Below are 23,486 nucleotides of genomic sequence, written 5' to 3'. Positions count from 1 at the left end.
AGAGAGAGGGAGGGAGGGAGGGAGGGAGAAAACTGGGTTTGTTTTTTTCATACAACCCTGCCCTATTGGCTATGGCCTTTTCTAACAAGTATGTGAGTGGTGACAATGACATTTGGTGACTCCATTCTGATCTGGTGTTCTGTGTGTGGCTTGGGATAAGGGACTGAGGTGAGGGACTTAACATCAATGCAGAGGCCTGGGCTGTGGACTTAATTGTTTGGAGTCCCAGGCTACACAAGCATCACAGGTAAGGCACATTGGGCTTCATCTCTGACCTGGAAAAGTGGAGGCAGCTGTTTGTGGGGACACCGAGCTGTTTGTCCATCCTCATGGAATATGTTCGTAGTGCAGACATCACCACTTTCTGTCGTCACACTGACTCTGACCCTGCTTTGGTTCCTCAGGAGGGCTTACGTGGAGATGTTGGCATGGGAAACCCAACTCTCCAGGGATTTTCAGGTTCTCCTTGTGGCTCCTCAGATTCCACATGGGAAGAGACTTTGTTTTTTTATCCCTTCCAGCCTCAGTATCTGAGATAATGTTAACTGCAGAGTTAATGGACGCCCCATATTAAGACCAACAGGAAAACAAGTAGAACATTATGATAGGCAGATTTGGGCTCAGGGGTTCCGCTCAAACTAAGGCACCAGCCAAGGACAATACAGGGGGTAAACCTTAAGCCCCTACCCAGATCTAGCCAATGGACAGAACACTCTCCACAGTATAGTGGAGAGTGGGATATTACTTTCTCACATACTCTGGTGCCTCACCTTTGACCATGTCCCCTGGACGGGGAGACCTGGTGGCAATCAGAGGAAGGACAGCAGGTTACCAAGAAGAGACTTGATACCCTTTGAACATATAGAGGGGGAGGTAATCCCCTTCAGGAACAGTCATAGGGGAGGGGAATAAGGGGAAATTGGGAGGGAGGGAAGAATGGGAGGATACAAGGGATGGGATAACCATTGAGATGTAACAAGAATAAATTAATAAAGGAGGAAAAAAAACCAACAGGAAAAATTAAAAACCATAGAAGGAAGTAAGGAAAGATGTAGGCACACTTCTTCTTTTTCTTCTTCTCTTCTTTGGTTTTTTGAGACATGGTTTCTCTGTGTAGCCTTGGCTTTGGCTGTCCTGGACTTGCTTTGTAGACCAGGTTGGCCTCGAACTCACAGCGATCCACCTGCCTCTGCCTCCTGAGTGCTGGGATTAAAGGGGTGCATCACAACGCCTGGCACTGTGTCTTTCTACTTAAAGCAGGATCTAGCTCTGTAGCTCGGGTTAACCTCTGTTTCCCTGTACGGATTTTGCCTCAGGCTCACCAATTGAGATTATAGCCACGTGGCTGGGTGTGGTGGCACACGCCTTTAATCCCAGCACTCGGGAGGCAGAGGCAGGTGGATCTTTGTGAGTTCGAGGCCAGCCTGGTCTATAAGTGAATCCAGGACAGCCAAGGCTACACAGAGAAACCCTGTCTCGAAAAAACCAAGGGAAAAAGGAAAAAAAAAAAAAAAAAAGAGATTACAGCCATGTGTACTGTGTTTAGAAAAATGTCTTCCGATGCAGCGTGCCATGATACACAGAAGCTGCAGACTTTCCCAGGGTGAGGGCTGCACACTGAGCATCAGACATCCCAACAAGGAGACAGTAGTGTCCAGGGATCCTGAAGGGCACTACATACATAACCAGGGAGGGCTCCAGGTCGTGACTAGGCTCCTTATCTGTGGGAGTAACTCCGTGAGTCAGGATGAATTTGCCTCTCCCAATTTAGCCCTTGGCGGTTAAGTCAGAGTGTTCCGAGATTTGGAGGCAATTGCCCTACATTGTCTCGTGGGGAGCCATGAATGTATGTGGTCCGTGGCTCCAGAGGAGCGCTGCTTGTCAAGGTCTCTTGGAACCTGGTGAGCCTGGAAGCTTGGGGAGCCCCAGGAAATTTCCATATGAATTAGTACCTACACCTGTGTCCATCTGTCCATCCACCTTTGTCTACAGCTGGAACATGGGACGGAACTCCATACCTGCCTGTTGTGGTGCAAAAGAGAAAAAGGGCCAAATGTGAGGTATGGCTGGTCGTGGGAGAGACAGACAATACAGGGGACATGAAGGGGACCCCAAAGACCAATCCCTCATAGCTCATCATAGTCCAGGAATTAGGGAGGGTGTACTCCAAGCCAGGGTAAGGTGACATCCCTAGCATAATGGGGGGAGGGGTGGAAAACAGGATTGGTTTCCTGGAAATGTTGGTGTGGGTGAGGTCCTGCAAACTTATTATTTTATTTACTTATTCTGGTTTTTCCAGACAGGGTTTCTCTGTGTAGCCCTGGCCGTCCTGTATTTGCTAGCCTTGAACTCACAGAGATTGCCCCTGCTTCTGCGTCCCACCCGCTTGGATTAAGCAAGCAAACAGTTGAACCGGGCAGAGGCAGCACAGAAGGAGGGGCTCCACCACGTGCAGAAGTTCTGCGCTCAGCTCTTGTGGTGCGCTCCGCACTACCCAGGGCCTGGTGAGGATGACTCAGCCCCGGAGGACATAAGTGCTGAGTGCAGCGGGCCGCTTTGATACGATTTTCAAGCCAGCAGCCCTGTTCCCGGCTCTAACCTGCCCTCTGGCGGTCACCAGCTCCTCCGTTTGGATCTCCTTGTTCACAAGGTCTGGAAATAGATGAGCCACTGGGAGGTAACCCCTGGAATGGGCCTTAGAAATCCCCGTTCCCGGGATAACACTAAATATACCTGGGCGTGAGGAGGTCGGTCTTGGGTTCTGAGCTCAGTGAACTCCGTTTGTCCACTGATTTCTTTCTGGCCGAGTTCCTGAGAGCAAGCATGTCCACCTCGAATGTTCCTTCCTGTCACACTTCAGATTTGACACTTAAGCCACCACCCACCCCACCCCCATCTGTCAGCTGGTTGGGAGCAGCTACCTGGTCCCAGGGCTCCCTGCAGGTCTGAGAGAATCTCAGTGCAGGGGGAAGGCAGAGAAAGTGTCCTTTTGAGTTGAGGGCCTCAGATCCTGACCCCAGTTTCTGTCATAATGGGCTGACTCCAGCATCTGGGATTTTTCTTTGTGTGGTAACCCTAAAGGGTGCTTCCTCTTCTCAGATGAGGAGACATAAAGATGGGCCTCTCTCCCTTTTCTTGGAGTCAGGCAGGGGCTCTCAGGGCTGGCCCTGCTACCAGAGATGCCCTGAGAAGTTAAAGACTGCGTTCTGTATCTCTTTTGTTTCCATCTGTCTTCTATCTTTTTCCTCACAGGAGGCTCCGGCAGTTGTACAGTGGCAGGTGCCTCTCCTGCAGGAACATGATTGGACTGAGTCAGAGCAGGAAACCCAAAAAGTATCAGGCAGGCGCCATGCGGCGGTGCACTTCCTGTTTCCCATCTTCTTTCCTCAGCAATTGATTGAGGGTCAGATCAGGGAGAACTGCAGAGTAGTTGATTCTTTATCCTTAGAACTGGGACGCTGAGGCCCACAGAGCATACCAGGCAGCTCGGACCTGATGCTGGGAGGCTGTCGTAAATATACGGTCTGACAGCCATTTGTCCCTGCTTTCGCAGCTCCTGACATCAGTCTCTCAGCTGTGCACTCATCTGGGGCTCATCAGCTCTTTTCTAGGACTGCCCCCCTGCCTCCCTGCCCTGCCCCCCCCCCCACATACACACCCCAGCTGTCTGAGGATGCCGCATGTGATATGGGGCAGTGCTCCCCCACTGTAGAGGAATTTTAATTCAGAACATGGCTGCTCTGGCAAGAGATCACATCCGAAGACTTTCTAGGTCTGTGTGATCCAGCTGGAATACAGAGAGACCACTAATCCCAGGAGGCAGAGGTAAGCAGACAGAGGCCTCAGAGATCAAAGTCAATGTGGTATAGAGCAAGTTTCAGGTAAAGAAGGCTTAGGTCCAGGCATGGTGGTACAGGCCTTTGATCCCAGCACCCAGGAGATAGATGCTTGCAGATCTCTGAGTTCTACTCAGTGCTGTTCAGGCGGTTCAGTTGAGAGTGAGTTGACAGGCAGTTCATTTCATGTGATTCAGAGGCAGGTTTACTAGGAGAGTTTTACAGAGACAGGTTGAAGAGAGAACAAGCCAGACAGACACAGGTGAAGACAGAAGGGCCCAAAGATTAGAACATATTGCCAAAGTCAGTATGAGGCCAAGCAGAGCAATTCAGTCAGAGGCCAAGCAAGAAGCCAGATTGAATCAGCCATCTTGGAGAGGAGTTTGAGCCAGAACAGATGAGTTGAACCAGCCAGCCAGAGTTCAGAAAGAGCTAGAAAGGGCAATCTTTTCTTTTCTTTTCTTTTTTAAAGGTTTATTATTTATTATTTATACAATATTCTGCCCTCAGGCCGGAAGAGGACACTAGATCTCATTATAGATGGTTGTAAGCCATCATGTAGTTGCTGGGAATGGAACTCAGGACCTCTGGAAGAGCAAACAGTGCTCTTAATCTCTGAGCCATCTCTCCAGTCCCCTAGAAAGGGCAATCTTATTCAGCAGTAAATCTCAGAGGATGAAAACATTCCAGGCCTAGATTAGACTGTAAGAAGGCCAGAAGGTTCCAGGACTAGGCCTAGGTGAGCAGACAGAGGCAATAAGCCTCCAAGGCGACATTTAAAGCAGGCAAATAAAAGTTACTTTTAGGGGCTGGAAAGATGGCTCAGTTGTTAAAAGCACTGCCTGCTCTTCCAAAGGACCTGGGTTCAATTCCCAGCACCCACATGGCAGCTCACAACTGTCTGTAACTCCAAGATCTGACACCCTTACACCAATGCCCATAAATTAAAATTAAATAAAATATTTTTAAAAAATTATTTTTACACTCAACAGTCAAGTGATGGTTACTACTATATGCATATCTGTGTCACAGAATATACACAATAGACACTTATGGTGCACTAACTGTTTACATGGTGGGGAGAGGAGCAAGGAGCTTACAGAATAACAAAGAGAGAGAATTATAGAACAGGAAATCTTGCTAAAAGAAAAAAATAGAAAAGGAGAAAGAGAAGGAGATGGGGAGGAAGAATAAGAAGCAGAGTGGGACATAATGACACACACCTGTAATCCAAGTGTTTTGGAGGCTGAGGCAGGGGGATTACACCTACCTTGAGGTATTTGTGGGTTGCTGAGCAAGACCAAGCCAAAACAGAAACCAGACTGTAAACAGAGAGTGGCTAGGGTGCAGGAAGAGCCCCTTGCATAGACACTTGAGAGCTGCATTCCCTAGGGGGCACAGCTGAGCATAGGGCTAGCATTAGGGGGACAGCTTGTGTTATAGAAACAGAAGGCCAGTCTGTGTCCAGGTTTAAGGGGGAGGAGTTTGTGTGCCTCTGGGGGAGGGATGGACACACCTCACTCCCCCATAGCTCCCATTCTGGGTGCTCAGTTGCACCACTGCAGAGAAAGTTCTGAAGGCAGCATCCCCCCCACCCCCCCCATTCCGCCCCCCACCACACACACCCACACCCTCCCCGAGCCCTGCCACTATTCTGATTTCTTAGAGCTAAGATACACATGGAATCAGCCTTCTTGGGACAGCAGGCAGCACCAGGTTGGTCCCATGAATCTGGGACACCTGCATTCATTTTAATTAATTAATGAATTACATGAATTAATTATTCACAGTGCTGGGACCATGCCTGTGGCCTCGGTAGGAAGTGTTCTCCCACTGAGCAGCCACATGACTAGTTCAGGAAACTGTTTTCAGTGAGTGCTCAAGGTGACAACCCACGGAAGTGCTGATATCACCTCTCTCATTTAATACCAAAGCCACTGACCACCTGCTTCCCTGAGCAACGTCTGCTCTCCATTGAATTCTTCTTTCCTCCCCCAAGATCCCCCCCCCCCCCCAGTCTGAGGAAATCCAGCGGCCTCGAATGGGGAGAAGATGGTCCTGGCCACCTGCAGATTCTCCACTGGGACCTGGGGCCTTGCCTGCCTCTGAGAGTCCCCCTGGGAGTCGCTTCCTATACTAACTAGAGTCTTGGCAGGAGGGCAGAGAATAGTTGGCAAAGGCTTAATAAAGAGATTGTTTACAAAGAGGTGAGAAGGTTCAAGAGGTTCAGTGAAGGTGCCTGGGTCTACAGCTTTGGGGAGCAGTTGCCAGGCAGGCCTGACTTCAGAGAGCCACAGCCTGGGAGGATGTCTCAACACAAGCTGTGACTGTCTGGTTGTCACCCGACCTGACAAGATGGAGCCAGGGGAGACTCTATTCTAAAAGGGGTCCCCTTCTCACACCTCTTTGCTCACAGATGTAGAGAGTGCATAGATCTCAAGCTAACTTAAGGATGATCTCCAGCCAGACCAATTTCTCCAGCCAGCCACGGCCAGCCGGATGTTCAATCTGAAAATACTGTCAAAGGATATTCATCGCAGGCGCGTGGCCCAACTACGGGCCCCAAGACCACAGCGTGGATCCTACATCCCAACTTTAAGCTGGTTCCTTGGTCCCTGCCCCCTCTCTCAGAGTGGTCCGCCGGTCCCTGCCTTTTCTTCTCCCAGCAAACAAGTCTTGGCATCATTGTATTGCCCACAACCAGAGTCTAGGCTGACATGCCTGTGGGGAGAGGAAGTTTGTGGAGTGGGGGCTTCCCCATGGCACTGCAGAACTCCCCACCGATCCTGAGTTATGCTGGCTTTATCCCCAGGGCCCCAGGCTCAGGCAGAAGGGACAGAGAGACTGTGTATTGCCTGTACTTCTTGTCTGCACCAGTGAAACACACTCCTGGGGGGTGTTTCTGGGCTACTGTTTTTTTCCCATCATGGCCACCACACTCTGGCCTGAGAGACCTCTCCCCTAGCAGAAAGTCAAGTCTATGTCAGTCATTAATGGCTCCTTAGAGACATATAGGCCACATGGGCCTGGGCCTGGTACAGATGGAAAAATCAGCACTTAATCCCCAGAGCAAGCTCTCTAGGGGTCAAGAGGCCAAAGAGGGCATATGCACAGCTCCCCCCATCGGCCCCTGCTGCGTCTCTGATACACATTACTGTACATCCATCCCAGAGCAGGCCCTGCCTGTCCCAAAGGAGGAGGCAGAATAAGAAAACACCTGGAAATAGAGCCTTTTGTTTGTTTTGGGATTTTGGGTATTCTGGTTTTGTTTTGTTTTGTTTTAATCTGAGACAGGGTTTCTCTGTGTAGCCTTGGTTGTCCTGGACTCACTTTGCAAACCAGGCTGGCCTCCAACTGACAGAGAACCACTTGCCTCTGCTGGGATTTTTTTTTTCCAGACAGGGTTTCTCTGTGTAGCCTTGGCTGTCCTGGACTCCCTTTGTAGACCAGGCTGGCCTCGAACTCACAACGATCCGCCTGCCTCTGCCTCCCGAGTGCTGGGATTAAAGGTGTGCGCCACCACGCCCGGCAAAAGGGTTTTATTTTATTTATTTATTTATTTGGTTTTTTTCGAGACAGGGTCTCTCTGTAGCCCTGGCTGTCCTGGACTCACTTTGTAGACCAGGCTGGCCTCGAACTCACAGTGATCCGCCTGCCTCTGCCTCCCGAGTGCTGGGATCCACGCCCGGCTTTCTGCTGGGATTAAAGGCATACGCCACTGCACCAGGCTGGAAATGGACCCTTATCTGTTTGCTTTCCGTGCACCAGGGAGCCATGGAAGGTTAAGGAGCAAAACAATGATGTGTTCATTCCTGGCTCTGTGCCCTGTGGTGGCTCTGTGAGGAGGACTGACTAATGGTGACACGTAAGATGCTCCTGTCCCTCCTGCAGTCCTGAGTTCATGGCTTGAGGGATGATATCAAATACACAATTCCGAGCAAGTACTGGGGGTATATGCCTGTAATCCCAGCGTGGAGGAGGCAAAGGCAGGGGATTCCCGCAAGTTCGAGGTCAGGCTGATCCTCATAGTGAGGTCTAGGCTGTCTAGGGCTAGGTAGTGAGACCTTCTTTCAAACAAACAAACAAACAAAGTAAACCAAATAACAAAACAAACACGGAAAGCGTCCATTGGTCTCTATATCACCCCATGGCCTCACTGTGGCCTCAGGGTTTCATGGAGTCTTTGGGTCTATAGCTTCTGTTTGTCACCGTTGGAGTTGGTGACAGTTGAATATGAGCAAAATGGTGTCTCACGGTGTTTCAGTTAGCATTTTCCCCATTACCAATAATCTATGCCAGCTCTTCACAGGCTTCTCGCCACACTGGTGTTCTTCTCTGGATACACCGGCCCATCTATAATTTTAACTCATTGGTTATTTTTTCATGTTTTAAAATTTTTTTATATTATTATTATTTTATATGTATGGGTGTTTTAGCTGCATGTATGTCTGTGTACAATCTATACGCCTGGTGCCAGAGGAGGCCAGAAAGGGGCATCCTCTGTGACTGTAGTCACAGTTGTAAGCTGCCATGTGGGTGCTGGGACTCTAAGCCAGGTCCTCTGGGAGAGAAGCAAGTACTCTTTAACTACCAAACCATATCTACAGCTTGTTTGTTGTTTCCTACATTTGCTTTGTTTTATTTCGTTTTAAGTCAGGTTCTCACGTAACCCACGCTGGCCTCAAACCTAATACGTAACTACGGATAACCCTGAACTTCTGATCCCCTCCTGCTTCCACAGACGGAGAGTACAGACATCTATAGGTTCCAGAGGCAGGCAACCTGCTCCCACTGTTTGGGGACCCACATGCTGACCAAGTGCACATCTGCTACATATGTGTAGAGGGTGTAGGTCCAGCCTACGCATGCTCTTTGGTTGGTGGTTTAGTCTCTGTATGCCCCCATGGGCCCAGGTTAGTTGACTCTTTAAGTCTTTTGTTGGTGTCCTTGGCCCCTCTTGCTCTCTCAGTCCTTCCTCCCACTCCTCCACAAGTCTCCTGAGTTCTGCATCTGTTTCTATCAGCTGCTGGATGGAGCCTCTCAGAAGACAATTATGCTAGGCTCCTGTCTGCAAGCATAGCAGAGTATCGTTAACAGTGTCAGGCGTTGGCTCTCTCCCATGGAGTGGGTCTCAAGTTGGGCCAGTCATTGATTTGCCATTCCCTCAATCTCTGCTCCATTTTACTCCCTACACCTCTTGTAGGCAAGACAAAATTTGGGTCAAAGGTTCTATGGGTGGGTTGGTGTCCTCCTTCCTCCACTCTCACAAGCAGTGGAGGAGTGTTCCCCTTGCTCCACATCCTCGCCAGCACTTGAGTTTTTGATCTTAGCCAATCTGATGGATGTAAGATGGGAATCTCAGAGTCGTTTTGATTTGCATGCTCCCAATGACTAAGGACGGTGAACATTTCTTTAAGTCTTTCTTAGCCACTAGAGATTCCTCAGTTGAGAATTCTGTTTAGCTCCGTACCCCATTCTTAAATTGAGTTATTTGATTTGTTGGCATTTAATTTCTTGAGTTCTTTATGTATTTTGGATATTAGCCCACTGTCAGGGGTGTAGGGTTGGTGAAGATCTTTCCTCAGTCTGTTGTCTGACGTCTTGTCCTATTGACAGTGTCCTTTGCCTTACAGAAGCTTCTCTGGCTATTGTTATTTGCTTATATGCCTCTATGGGAAAACATGTTTTGTGCTGCTTGCCTGTCCCCTGTGACTTGCCCTAGTGATTGTACACGTTACTCATGTGACTCCTCTTAACCCTCAGGGTATAAATTGTCTGATGTGCTGAATAAAGTTGGCTATTGCATGGGACTTTGCTTCATTTTTTAAAGGACTCACTTTGTAGACCAGGCTGGCCTCAAACTCACAGTAATCTGCCTGCTTCTGCTTCCCGAGTGCTGGGATTAAAGGCGTGCGCCACCACACCCACCTGTCTTCACTTGTTATCTCATACAACCCAGGGCCACCTGCCCAGGATGGCACCGCCCACAATGGGCTGGATCCTCTCAAATCAACCAGTAATCAAGAAAATGTCCCACAGGCCAATCTAATGGACATATTTCTTTCTTTCTTTCTTTCTTTCTTTCTTTCTTTCTTTCTTTCTTTCTTTTTTGTCATTCAGAAGTTTTTTTATTAATTTATTCAGATTACTTCTCAATTGTTATCCCATCACTTGTATCCTCCCATTCCTCCCTCCCTCCCTCTTTCACCCTATTCCCCTCCCCTAGGTCTGTGACAGAAGGGGACCTCCTCCCCCACTATATGGTCACAGCCTATCAAGTCTCATCTTGGTAGCCTGCTTACCCTCTGAGTGCCACCAGGCCTCCCCACCAAGGGGAAGTGGTCAAATATGGGGCACCAGAGTTCATGTCAGAGTCAGTCCTCGCTCTCCACACAACCGTGGAGAATGTCCTGTCCATTGGCTAGATCTGAGTAGGGGTTCAATGTTTACTGCACGTATTGTAGTAAACTTGGTTGATGCAGTAGTTTGAGCAGACGCCCCTGGGTCCAGATGCACCATGATGTTCTTCTTGTAGGTTTCTAGGACCCTCTGGATCATTCTATTTCCCCATTCTCCCATACTTCTCTCACTTAGAGTCCCAATAGGAAGTCCCAGCATCTATCCCAATCTCCTGGTCAGTGAAGACTTTCATGGGACATCCCTTTTGGGCTAGTGTCCAATTATAAGTGAGTATATACCATGTGAGTCTTTCTGCTTCTGGGTTAACTCACTCAGTATGATCATTTCTAGTTCCATCCATTTGTCCACAAATTTCAGGATTTCCTTGTTTTTAATAGCTGAGGCATTTTCTTAACTAAGATTCCCTCTTCCTTTCCAGGTGTAGTGGTGCACAGGCAGGTGGAGCTACGTGAGCTCAAGGCCAGCCTGCTCTACATCGTTAGTTCTAGGCCAGCCATCCTTACATCATGGAGCTCCGTCTCCTCTTCCCGGATATGACTAGGTATGTGAGAGACCAAAACAGGAACAATATACCTTGCAAGTTAATGGGAGACCTGTTGGGGAATGGTCTGATGTATTTTGATGCTAATTATTGCTTGCTGTCTTTATTAACCTTTTGCTTAATAAAAAGCCATCCCAAACCGGGCATGGTGGCGCACGCCTTTAATCCCAGCACTCTGGAGGCAGATGTAGGCATATCACTGTGAGTTTGAGGCCAGCCTGGTCTAAAAAGCAAGTCCAGGACAGCCAAGGCTACAGAGAGGGACTGACAGAGAGATCCTGTCTCGAAAAACAAAAACAAAACAACAACAACAACAAAAAAGTTCCTATGTTTTAGGTTAGATTTGATGTAAACTACAAAATTTGTTTTCAACCTACACTAAACTTGCCACCCCATTCACATGATGTACATCCTTAACCTTGTTCCTTCCTTCCCATCATATCTTTTTTTATTTCTTTTTTTTCCCATCATATCTTTCTAACAGTGTATGACAGCAGGCACTCTCGCCCCTGTGAACACTTTATCTCAAGAGGCCAGCATGGGCTGCTCTCGCAAATCCAGACTTAGGGTGAGACAGCTGGTTGGCAAACCCCTGATGTACCCCCCAGAACACAGCTTTCTTTAATTGGACAGTCCTTACTTAGTTTATCCACTTAAGGTTTTTCCTCCAGTACTGGGGACAAAACCCAGGTCTCATGGACAGTAGACAAATGGTCCATCACACAGTTCTTGCAAGTACTGCCAAATCTCACTTTACCAATGTGATGTTAATGAACATAGTTGGGGATATATATATATACATTCCTCTCAAACAGTACTGCAGACTAAACCAACAGACAGGTGTGCCAGCACACCTGTAATTTCAGCATTTGGGAGGTGGGGCAAGAGCGTCAGAAGTTCAAGGTGACCTCTGGCTGCATAACAAGCTTGAGGTCGGCCTGGAATGCATGAGATTCTTGTCTCAAAAGAAATTTTCAGCTGCATAGTTGAACCACGGTTATTCTTCAGGACAGCACAGATCTGTGCATCTTGAATTTTGTAGCGGGATTGCCTTTACCTGATGGGCATTTGCTGCCACCTGGTGGTTCATTCTTTTCATTGCAAGCTTGGGAAATTAACGAGTTAACCAAGCAGCAGCCTAAGAAGTCTCCAGACTTGCTTTCCTTGCATGCTGCTCTGAGGCTCCCAAACTTAGACAGCACGACAGGTGCACATGCTGGGGAAAGACTTTGGAGTTGTGGGCTGCTATAAGTATCACAGTAAAACAGTTTTAATCCCTGATTGTGAGGATATTTTTGAGAACTTCCTTGCCCACCTGATCAGGATGTGACACATTTAGGATGCTTTAAACTGGTGATAGTTTATATTAAAGCTGTGTTTTGTTTGCTTTTTAGTTGTTTAGTTTTCTTTTGCCTTTTTTGAAGCAGGATCTTTCCTTCCTTCCTTCCTTCTTTCTTCCTTCCTTTCTTTCTTTCTTTCTTTTTTGTTTTTTTGAGACAGGGTTTCTCTGTGTAGCTTTGGCTGTCCTGGACTCTTTGTAGACCAGGTTGGTCTCTGCCTGCCTCTGCCTTCTTAGTGCTGGGATTAAAGGTGTGTGCCACCACGCCTGGCTGAAGCAGGATCTTTCTATGTAGCCCAGGCTGGCCTCAAACACTTAGCTTAACCTTCTATATTATTATCTGGTGCTTTGGCAACATTTCATTTTTAAAATTCATTTATTATGTATACAATATTGCATCTGCAAGTACACCTGCCTGCCAGAAGAGGGCACCAGATCTCATTATAGATGGTTGTGAGGCACCATATGATTGCTGGGACTTGAACTCAGGTTCCCTAGAAAAGCAGCCAGTGCTCTACCTCTGAGCCATCTCTCCAGCCCGATTTCATTAATATTTCCTTCATGTACATTGATATTTTGCCTGCATAGGTGAGGGTGTCAGATCCCCTGGAATTGGAGTTACAGAGAGTCATGAGCTGCCATGTGGGTCCTGGGAATTAAACTTAGGTTCTCTGGACGAGCAGCCAGTGTTCTTAACTACTAAGCCATCTATCCAAGCTCTTGACCACATTTCTTTACACCAGACACCAGAATGTAATTTTTAAAAATTGTGTGTGTGTGTGTGTGTGTGTGTGTGTGTGTGTGTGAGAGAGAGAGAGAGAGAGAGAGAGAGAGAGAGGGATGAGTGGGTCTCTGCATTAGAGAGTATGTATAGACAAAGACAACTTTGTGGAGTTGGTTCTCTCCTTCCATCTTTATGTGTGTTTTAGGGATCAAACAAGTTGTCAGGCTGGCATAGCAAGCACCTTTACCAACTGAGCCATCTATCCAGCCTGAATATTTTTTAAATGAAGCAGTCTTTACTACAAATACTAAATTGCAAGGTACAGACTTAAGAAAGGAGTTAGCAGCACAGAATTAGACAGAATTAAAAAGCCTCTCTCTCTCTCTCTCTCTCTCTCTCTCTCTCTCTCTCTCTCTCTCTCACACACACACACACACACACACACACACATAGGGATTTTATTTGAAAGAAATAATTTATCCTAGATAGTTTTGTTTTGTGTTTGTAAACTTGACACAACATAGAGACATAGAGTTATCTGAGAAAAGAAATCTCAGTTAAGAAAAGTCCTCCATCAGGAGCTCATCCTGGTGGCCCAGACAAGGGAGAGCTGGTGCTCTGATGAGCTCAGCTACTGCCCAAGCCCAGATCCAGGGGCTCTGAACTGGCCCATCTCAAAATCTATATTATTTGCAAATGGTTAGGGCACGTGAAAGGGCCAGTGCTGCTGATGCAAAGCTGCAGCATCTCCATGACACAGGCCAACAACAGGATAATTGGGAGGAGACCTGGTGAGGATGCAATATTGATGGCGTCACAGAAGCCAGAGACCTCAAACTTGACCAGTGACTATGCACTGCAATGAACATTTGCAAGTGAAGACTCTGTGGGACACGCTATGACATACTATGTCTTCCATGATGAGATGTTTTCTATGCTTTGCCTGTTTGTTTGTTTTGGGGAGAGGTTGAAAGGGCATTTATGAGGGGATGAAGAGAGGAGCAGGACTGGGGTACATGATGCAAAACTCACTAAGAATCAATAAAAAGTTTTTTAAAATGCAAAGAAAGGAAGGAAGGGAGTGAGAAAAGAGAGAGAGAGAGAGAGAGAGAGAGAGAGAGAGAGAGGAAGCAAGCCTCCATTGGGAGAGCCCAGGCCAGTGGAAGGTGACTTCTCTAGGTGGGCGACTGTCTAAGAAAGGGAGCTGTAACTGACTGTGCACCCGGAGGACAAGCCAGGAAGCAGTGTTTCTCCACAGCCTCTGCCTCAGTTCAGTTCCTAAATCCAGGCTCTTGCTTTGAGTTCCTGTCCTGGCTTCCTCTGTAATGGACTATAAACTGTTAGCTGAAGTAAACCTTTTCAAACACTCCCCAAATTGCTTTTAGTTATGGTGTTTTATCATAGCAGTAGAAAGCACACCAGGACACCATTTAAGAACCAGCATAAACTAGTTGGGCATAAACTAGTTTAGTCCCCAGCAAAGGCAGGCAGATCAATGTGAGTTCAAGGCCAGTACAGCTAGGACTGTTACACAGAGAAAACCTGTCTAGAAAAACCTAAAAAAAAAAAAAAAAAGACCATACAGTGCTAACAAAAGATGCCTTGGAAAGCTGGGCATAGTGGCACCTGCCTGTAATCCCACACTCAGAAGGCAGAGGCAGGTAAATTGATATGAGTTCAAGGCTTAGTGTGGACTACAAGGTGAGGCCAGCCTGGTCTACAAGGTGAATCCAGGACAGCCTAGGCTACACAGAGAAACCCTGCATAGAACACTCCCCCGCCCCAAAGGATGCCTTGGACCTTCATAAACACATTCATTCTTTTTGAGTTAGCGTGTAAAACGTGTGGTAACTTCTTAGCCTGGCTTCTCAGGGCCAAGGATTAAAAATCAGGGAGGAAGCAAGGGCACCAAAGATCATTTAAAAAGTAATAGCCATGCTGGAGAATTGCAGCTCAGAACTGACAGTGATGGATGTTAAGGCTCCAGTCAGACAGGAGGCAATCACTAGTAGTTCTGGGGCCTCTGCCAGCGGTGGCACCTTCAGGCCTGTCACTGTCACTTACTAGGCGTGCTCCCCTGTATCTGGAACAGTGCCAGACATATAGCAGAACCTTGTTAAACACAGCTCCATGAGGACAAGCATTGGTGGTAGAAGCTTGGGGGTGCGGGGGGGTGGGAGACCCCTGAGTGGGGAAGAAAGGATGTATCCTTTTTTAAAACTTTGTATTTATTCTTTATTTATTTACTTATTTTTCCAGTGCTGGCAACTGAACCCAGGACCTCAAACACGCTAGGTAAGCCATTAAATGTTGGGGACAAGGTCTTATTAAACTGCTCCAGATTGCTTTGAACTCGCTTTGTAGCTCAGGATGTCTCCCTGCCTCACCCTCCTGAGGAGCTGAGATGTCAGGCCTAGGCTGTCAGCTCCTGGCTTCCTTTCCATTCAGGGGTCTCTACATGACAGTCCTGGTTGTCCTGGAACTCACACTGTAGACCAGGCTGGCCTTGAACTCAGAGATCTGCCTGCCTCTGCCTCCTGAGGGCTAGGATACACCTTTAATCCAAGAGCTTTCTGTACACAGGATTTAATAAAAGTTAACCCTAGGTCAAGAGGCTGAGCAAGAAACAAGCTAACAGGGAATAAAGATTAGGAGGGACTTTGAGTTGAACGGTATTTAAGACAGCGTGTAGAAGTAGGAGGGGCTCTTCAGCTCCCTGGCCTTTGGCTTTTGGGGGCTTTTTGAGCTGTGAGCTAGCAAGCCTTTGGCCCTGGTTTTTTTTTGTTTGTTTGTTTTTTGTTTTTTGTTTTTTGTTTTAGCCTTTTCCTCTGGGGCTGTCGGCTGAGCTAGGGAGCCTTTTGGGCCTTTTCCATCAGGATGTGAGCTGAGTAGGAAGGTCAGCTGGGTGCTTTCTCTGGGTACTAGTAGGTTTTCACCCCAGCATCTGGCTCCTGAGTCTTTATTGGTAAAAATAGAAGTTTTGGGATTATTGTTTAAAACAACATGGGCCACCATGCCCAATTTCCCTTTTCCTTTTGAAAGGACTCAGAACAATGTAAATTCTAGCAATGATTCTCAATACCCATGGAAGAGTAGGAAGACTGTCCGGGGACAGTTCAGCAAGCAGACTGATTGACAAATACACAGCAAGGATGCCTATATTCCACTCCTGCGGGCCAACATAGTCTGAGCCTACTTTGGAGGCTTTTCCTGAGCTCAAAGAACACCAAGAAGAGAGGAGAGCTGGGGACCAGCAAACTTGGAGTGGTGCCTGGGACAGTGAACTCCATGGACTTCATGTAACAAGAGAGTGGGAGAGAGTTTCACTCCTCGTTTTAAAGTTTATTGGAGACAGGGTGTTACTATGTAGCCCTGGCTGGTCTAGAACTTGCTTGTAAACCAGGCAGGCTGACCTCAAACACACAGAGATCTGCCAGCCTCTGCCTCTGCCTCTGCCTCTGCCTCTGCCTCTGCCTCTGCCTCTGCCTCTGCCTCTGCCTCCAAGTGCTGGGATTAAAGTTGTGCACAACCATGCCCAGCTTAATTGTACATTCATCTATCTATCTATCTATCTATCTATCTATCTATCTATCTATTTTTATCAGTGCTGGGCTCCAACCCAGAACCTTACACGTGGTAGCATGGTCCACAACCAACTTATATCCCAAGCTCTTTACCTCTTTCCTTCCTCCCCCAACTTTGATAACTTAAGTCATAAATGCTCACAACAGGAGATTCATAAATTATAGAGAAGAACTTAGACCATCTCACGTCCATGGAGATTCCTGACTAACATCAGTGCATATTCATAGAGAGTATTTTGGGTGTTATTAATTTTTAATTATGCAGAATACATGAATATATTCTTGTGAAAAATTAAAACAGTCCAATAGGTCTCCGCTTCCTAGGCGGCCAGCTCTACCCCCTGGCTGCTCTCTTCCAGCCCTTGCCAGATAGTCACTTAATGTTACTCCAGATCGCTTTCTGTGGGTTTAGAAATGCAGGAAACTTTGTTTCTCATTCTTTTTCTGCAGTGCTCTAGGGCCTCTTGAATAGAAGACTTTTTGTTTTGTTTCGTTTTTTCGTTTTTTGAAACAGGGTTTTTCTTTGTAACAGCTCTGGCTGTCCTGGAACTCTCTCTATAGACCAGGCTGGCCTGGAACTCAGAGAGATCCACCTGCTTCTGCCTCCTGAGAGCTAGGATTAGAGGTGTGTGCCACCACTGCTGGGCTCTGGCTCAGTGTTTTAATTTGTATGTATGTACGTTCATGGGAGTGACATGTGTGCAGATGTGTCTTCTTCAATGGCTTGCCACCTTGTTTTCTAAGACAAGGTCCTCACTGAAGCTGGAGGTTCACTGATTGGCTAGACTGGGCAGCTAGGGGCCTCTGGAGATCTGCTTGTCTCCCACCAGGGCTGGGATTATAGCATTTGTTTTTTTATGCAAGTGCTGGAGAGCTAAACTCCAGACTTGGCAAACACTTTACCAGCTTAGCCATCTCCCAAAAGCCAATTTCTTGATATTTAAAACAAAAAACAAACAGATAATTGTTTTATGTACCCGAATTAGCAGTTTCAGCTTTGCTTTTTATTTAATGATGCAGTATAATTTCTAGGTATCATTACATATTCTGCAACATTTTTTTCATCCTTTTTTTTTTTTTTAAATCTTTTTTAAAAATCGGGGATGGGGGGCTGGAGAGATGGCTCAGAGGTTAAGAGCACTGTCTGCTCTTCCAAAGGTCCTGAGTTCAATTCCCAGTAACCACGTGGTGGCTCACAACCATCTATAATGTGATCTAATGCCCTCTTCTGGCTTTCAAACACTGTATACATAATAAATAAAACCTTTTAAAAAAAAATCGGGGATGGGAGGCTCTCTATGTTGCTCAGGCTAGGCCAGAATTCCTGGGCTCCAATGACTCTCTTGCATCGACTTCCCAAGTAGCTGAACCCTAGCTATCTTATCCATCTTTTAATATGTTTTAATGCAAGATTTTAACCATAAACAAACAGAGTAGAGAGACTGGTCCAATGAACACAGTGCATCGGACCCCAGGCTTCCATAAAGGTCAGCATTTTTTTTGCCATGCTTCATAAGGCGCTGTCAGTGTCAGTGTCATATTCTCCCACTTTGAATGGCACTGCTGGTGACAGTATCTTATTCATAGCCGTGTGTCATCATTATTAAGCTTACTGCTAGGAAATTGAGGTTGTTGATCTTGCCAATGGCCGTAGGGTTTAAGCGGCTCACCATCCTGTCAGAGACCTTGCCGTGTCCTCTGCCCACAAACACCTCCTCTCCTACCTTGCTATACAGATTTTGCCTCTGTGACTCTGTAGTTTTTGTTCTCTCTGACTGTCACTCACTGCCTGGGATGAGATGTATCTGCCAAGGTTCCCAGGGGAGGGACAGTCCCAGGGTCAGACAAGGGTTAGCTTTATGCTCCCGAGCAGCTGGGGCACAGCAACAGCCTATTAGACTCCGGTGAGAAGCTGGGCCTGGTGGCTCATGTCTTTAATCCCAGGATTTGGGGGGCAGAGGCAGGTGGATCACTGTGAGTTCGAGGCCAGCCTGGTCTACTAAGCGAGTCCAGGAGGGCCAAGATAACGTAGAGAAACCCTGTCTCGAAAAACAAAAACAAACAAAACAAAACAAAAAAAAGAACGGCAATATTGTCAGACAGTTCTACAAGAAAGTTGGGTTTTTAGCTGGGCGTGGGTGACAAATGCCTGTAATCTCAGCATTCTGGAGGGAAAAGAGGGAGTTCAAGGTCATCTATTGATTGACTGTTGAGGGCCAGCTTGGGTTGTGTGAGTTAGCTCAACCAGGGAGCCTTAGGCCTTTCCTGGCTTTACTTTGTTTTGTTCAAATTTTTTGAGACAGAATCTTAACAAGCAACCAAATCTGGCCTTAAATTCACTATGTAGCTCCAGGCTGCTCTTGTACCTATGGACTCCTGCTCTAGTCTCCCAAGTGCTGAAAATGACAGGAGTGTGCCCGAAGGCCTGGCTAGGACTACTCCTCATATGATATTGCAGCCTTTTGAGAGTGTGAGTCAAAGTTTGCGTAAGGGTTCAACTCTTCAAGACTTCAGCTCTGCATCTGCCTGAGGCCAGCATTTATCACTGTCACTCACAGCCAGCAAGGTCGGGACACCAGTTTTAGGAACAGGCTTGCCACAGTCTAGCTGAACTGGCTGACCACCAGGAGGGATCCCTACAGAAGAGTTGGTTCCTTCCCACACTGAGCAGCACTCGGGCTTGTGGGCCCTGCTCTGTTTACATGTCGGTCTCTGGAGCCACCATTCTGAGTTTTATGAACGTCATGCGGGACCTTCCTTAGCTAACAGTCCTTGCGCGTGCCCTAATGGACACAAAGCTGAATATGCCTCACAGTCTGTGGCCTTCAAGGACTAAGTCTGCAGACAGCTGTACACAACTACAGTGTCCTGGGAAGCTTGTAAGATGCTTGGCAGCTTTGTCCTAGTAAGTGGGGGTGGGAAAGCTTCTATTTCTACCCATTTCTGGAGGTTTGTAGAGATAGGCTTCGGCAGAAATAGAAACAGTTAACATTTTTGCGTGCCTACTGTACACAAGGCTGTGCTGTAAGCAGGGAGCACGGCAGCGTGCAAGCTCCTGGAGCAGTAGCTGAGGGCTACATCTTGATCCATAGGCAGAGAGAGAGAGACTCTGGCCTTGGCACAGGGAGAAGCTTTGCTTTTTGCCTGCTTGCCCTAGCCTTGCTAGCACATCCATTCCTTCACTGGTATTGGAGCCTACTTCCTCAGGATTTTAGCACATACAGAAGACCAGCTCACTCCAATAAATCACACACACACACACACACACACACACACACACACACACACACACACACACACAAAACCATTCCGCAGGTTCTGTTACTCTAGAGAAACCTCACTAATACAGTTTGTTTTGTTTTGGAGACAGGGTTTCTCTATGTAGCTCTAGCTGGCATGGAACTCACTATGGAGACCAGACTGGCTCCCTTGCCTCTGTCTCTTGAGTGCTAAGATTAAAGGCTTATGAAATTTAGCTTAGCAGAAGCGTTTCCCTCCTCCTCTTCTTCTTCCTCCTTCTTCTCCAACCCCCCCCCCCCCATCCCCCAATGCTGCAGGCCGGGAATTCACATATCATCCAGGTTGGCCCTGAACTCCAGGCAGTCCTCCTGCCTCAGCCTCCTAAATGCTGGAGTTACAGAACTAACTTCTCTGATTTCTAAGCCCAGCAAAGTCTGCTTCTGGTTTTTTTTTTTCTCCTTTCATTCTTGGAGATGCTTTTTTCTTTTGTCATTTTTTCCCCCTTGAAACATCAGCTGCAAATATATCTAATAGTCAACCGTAACAGAGCCCTTGACAGATGGGCCCCAAAACAGATGGCTCCGCTGAAAGGCAGCAATTGAAAATGGAGGGTAATTTGAGCCAATCAAGAAGACAGAGTCCCTGGAGACAAAGTTTCCACAAAAACAGAAACCTTATCCCTCAAGCTCCCTTGCTATATACTTCACCCACAGATGAGCTTTCCTGAGGGTGGAAACGACTTTTTTTTTTTTTTAAATAACATCTGGGATATTGAAAGGGAAGAGAGAGGAGCCCAAGGCCTTGTCAATCAAATCCACTTTTCTTTTGGCAGATTCAGCATCAGTGACAAATTGCCCAATCTGACATAAACAAAGTTGATAGACATCGGCAAAGCTGTCTCTACACAGCCGCAACGGGGGACCATGTGGGATGGTCGGGTTCCTTCTTCCCTCCCCCTTTGCACCCAACCGTCAATATATTTAATAACAAATAAAACAACGAGGTCTTTGAGAAGCCCTCCCACCTTCACAGTGCTGTCTGATCGTCAGCCGCTGCTGATTAATGATCGCGTGGGCTTCCTTCCCATTTCAATCATGATTGCTTTGCAAAACTTTAAGGACTTCTCTGGAATTCACCAAGGGTTCCAAGCTCACCTGTGAGACTTGGCTGGCACAGAGAGTGCTGGCTTCCACAGCAGAAGAATGCCCATGCTGGCCAGCCACCACAACCCATGTAACTCTGGGCAAAACGTCTAACCACAGGAACTTCAGTTCCCCCACAGAATGCAGAATGACAGGAAGCCTTCTTTGCCTGCCTCGGGTGGTTACAAGATTGTGGTAAGGAATGGAAGAATACTTGTAAACCATTTTTTTCCCCTCTCATTGTATTGCCTTAATTGATGATTTCTGCAGTGTCAGAGCACAGCCTCTGGGGCCTTGGGCAGGCTGGGGAACCACATGACCACTGAGCTACGACCCCAGCCCAATTATAAGCTGATCCATATTTTGCTGAGAAACAATACCATGCTTTAAAAAGGATACATCCTAGCCAGGTGTGGTGGCGCACACCTTTAATCCCAGCACTGGGGAGGCAGAGGTGGGTGGATCTCTGTGAGTTCCAGGCCAGCCTGGTCTACAAAGATAGTCTAGGACAGCCAGGGCTACACAGAGAAACCCTATCTCAAAAAACCAAAATAGTATTTTTTTTAGGGGGGGGCAGTCTGCACTTTAACAGATCCCAGTTGGAGAGAAGAACTCTATGTATCTTACACCCTTCAGAGAAGCAGTCAGGGTCCAGAGATGTGATTTACTTTACAGGGTAGGAACTGGAACTGTCAACTTTCTTTTTTTTCCTTTTCTTTTCTTTCTTTCTTTTTTAATATTTATTATTTATGTATACAGTGCTCTGCCTGCACATACACCTGTAGTCCAGAAGAGGGCATCAGATCACATTATAGATGGTTGTGAGCCACCATGTGGTTGCTGGGACCTTTGGAAGAGTAGACAGTGCTTTTAATCTCTGAGCCATCTCTCCAGTCCCTGTCAACTTTCTTCCACCGGAAACAGCCTTACTTCTTCTTCTTTTTTTTTTTAAAAAGATTTATTTATTTATTATTATGTATACAATGCTCTGCCTGCATGTACACCTGCAGGCCAGAGGAGGGAGTCAGATCACATTATAGATGGCTGTGAGCCACCATGTGGTTGCTGGGAATTGAACTCAGGACCTCTGGAAGAGCAGTCAGTGCTCTTAACCGCTGAGCCATCTCTCCAGCCCCAACCTTACTTCTTTAAGATAAGACCACACTAAGGATGGTAAAACACAGAGATGGGAAGGCCTGAGTCAATCAACCTTCCTGCTGGACTACTACTTAGGTGAGCAAGCAAAATCCTTTCTTTTTCCTTTTTTTTTTCTTTTTTCTTTTTTAGTTGAGAAAAATGACAATGTATTTTTTAAACATTTACATATGAGCTGCATCTTTGTAATTAACTCAGGAAGGATCGGAAGCCCTAGTTAACATTTCCCTAATATGTAATATAGGATTTTTAAAAATTAATTTATTCAGATTACAACTCAATTGTTATCCCATCACTTGTATCCTCCCATTCCTCCCTCCCTCCCACTTTCACCCTCTCCCATTTTATGGTCATAGGCTATCACGTCTCATCTTGGTAGCCTGATTATTCTTTCTTTGAGTGCCACCAGGGCTCCCCACCAAGGGGAGGTCATCAAATACGGGGCACCAGAGTTCATGTTAGAGTTAGTCCCTGCCCTCCATCCAACTGTGGAGAATGTCTTGTCCATTGGCTAGATCTGAGTAGGGGTTCGATAGCCCAAAAGGCATGTCCCATGAAAGTCTTCACTTACCAGGAGATTGGGATAGATGTGAGGACATCACACCAGGACTCTTGGTAAGAGAAATATAGGAGATGGGGAAATAGAAGGATCCAGAGGATCTTAGAAACCTACAAGATGAACATCATAACAGGTGTATCAGGGCCCAGGGGGCTCTATTCAAACTATTGCACTAACCAAGGACAAATCCCTTCTTTTTCAACTGATTACGTGCAGCTCAGACAGCCTGAGCAGTAGTCCAGCCGTGTTCCCGGCAGTCCTCCGCTGAGCCTGGCTGGACTTGCCCTTGGCATCCTCTGACACCAGCTTCCAGGCATGCCTGCTTGCATTGCCAGGAGCTGCGGTTCCAGCTGAAGCCGGATTTGTCATCCTTGAGAATGTCATATCACCTTTTGTGCCATTGAAACGAAACCCATGCAGAGGGCAAAGTTAGAGCCTTCCTTCCCCTCTTCAGCTTTTACTGTCTCCCAGAGAACACTGCTGATCGCTCAGCCACACATCACAAAGCTTTATGTAATTTGCCGCCACCCACTACGAACTCATCTGTGGAAGCAGCAGCTTGAGAGAGGAGAACAATCGGTGTGGTGGGGGAGGCGTCTGTCTGTCCTTTGCGAAATGTTTCTTGCTTTGTAGTCCATGTGGGGCATAGCAGGATGTACATCAGAACTGCAGGCTGCAAACAGCCGGCGGGGGGTGGGGGAGGGTGGGGGGGAGGGGCAGGGACTGTGATAGAGTTCTAGGCCGCAAAACAATCTTGAACTCCACAACTGCTTTATTGTAGTATAATGAATAATATATGCGTGGCAAAGTGCACAGATCTTAAATGTGCAGTCTAATAAATTTTTAAAAAGCGAACACACCCATGCACTCAGCAGCCAGATTAAGAAACTGAACATTTTCAGCTCTGAGAAGATTGCTTCTTTCCTTTCTCAGCCAACACCCCCTT

The 23,486-nt window shown here is 47.0% G+C and overlaps 2 long non-coding RNA genes across 2 annotated transcripts; one reads left to right on the top strand and one right to left on the bottom strand.

The window, feature by feature from the left end:
- Positions 1-1,536: 1,536 nt before the first annotated feature.
- LOC311583823 lies at positions 1,537-3,265 on the bottom strand. Its single transcript, XR_014774693.1, has 2 exons — positions 2,734-3,265; positions 1,537-2,022 (listed from the first exon to the last, which is right to left on the bottom strand). It is a non-coding gene; the product is annotated as an uncharacterized lncRNA (long non-coding RNA).
- Positions 3,266-10,417: 7,152 nt separating this feature from the next.
- LOC311583825 lies at positions 10,418-15,144 on the top strand. The gene is made up of 3 exons (XR_014774695.1): positions 10,418-10,470; positions 10,675-10,797; positions 15,120-15,144. It is a non-coding gene; the product is annotated as an uncharacterized lncRNA (long non-coding RNA).
- Positions 15,145-23,486: the final 8,342 nt, after the last annotated feature.

The sequence above is a fragment of the Acomys minous genome (genome assembly GCF_964271855.1).
Source record: "Acomys minous genome assembly, chromosome: 14".
Taxonomy (NCBI): Eukaryota; Metazoa; Chordata; class Mammalia; order Rodentia; family Muridae; genus Acomys; species Acomys minous.
This window is presented reverse-complemented; position numbering and strand designations above follow the sequence as displayed.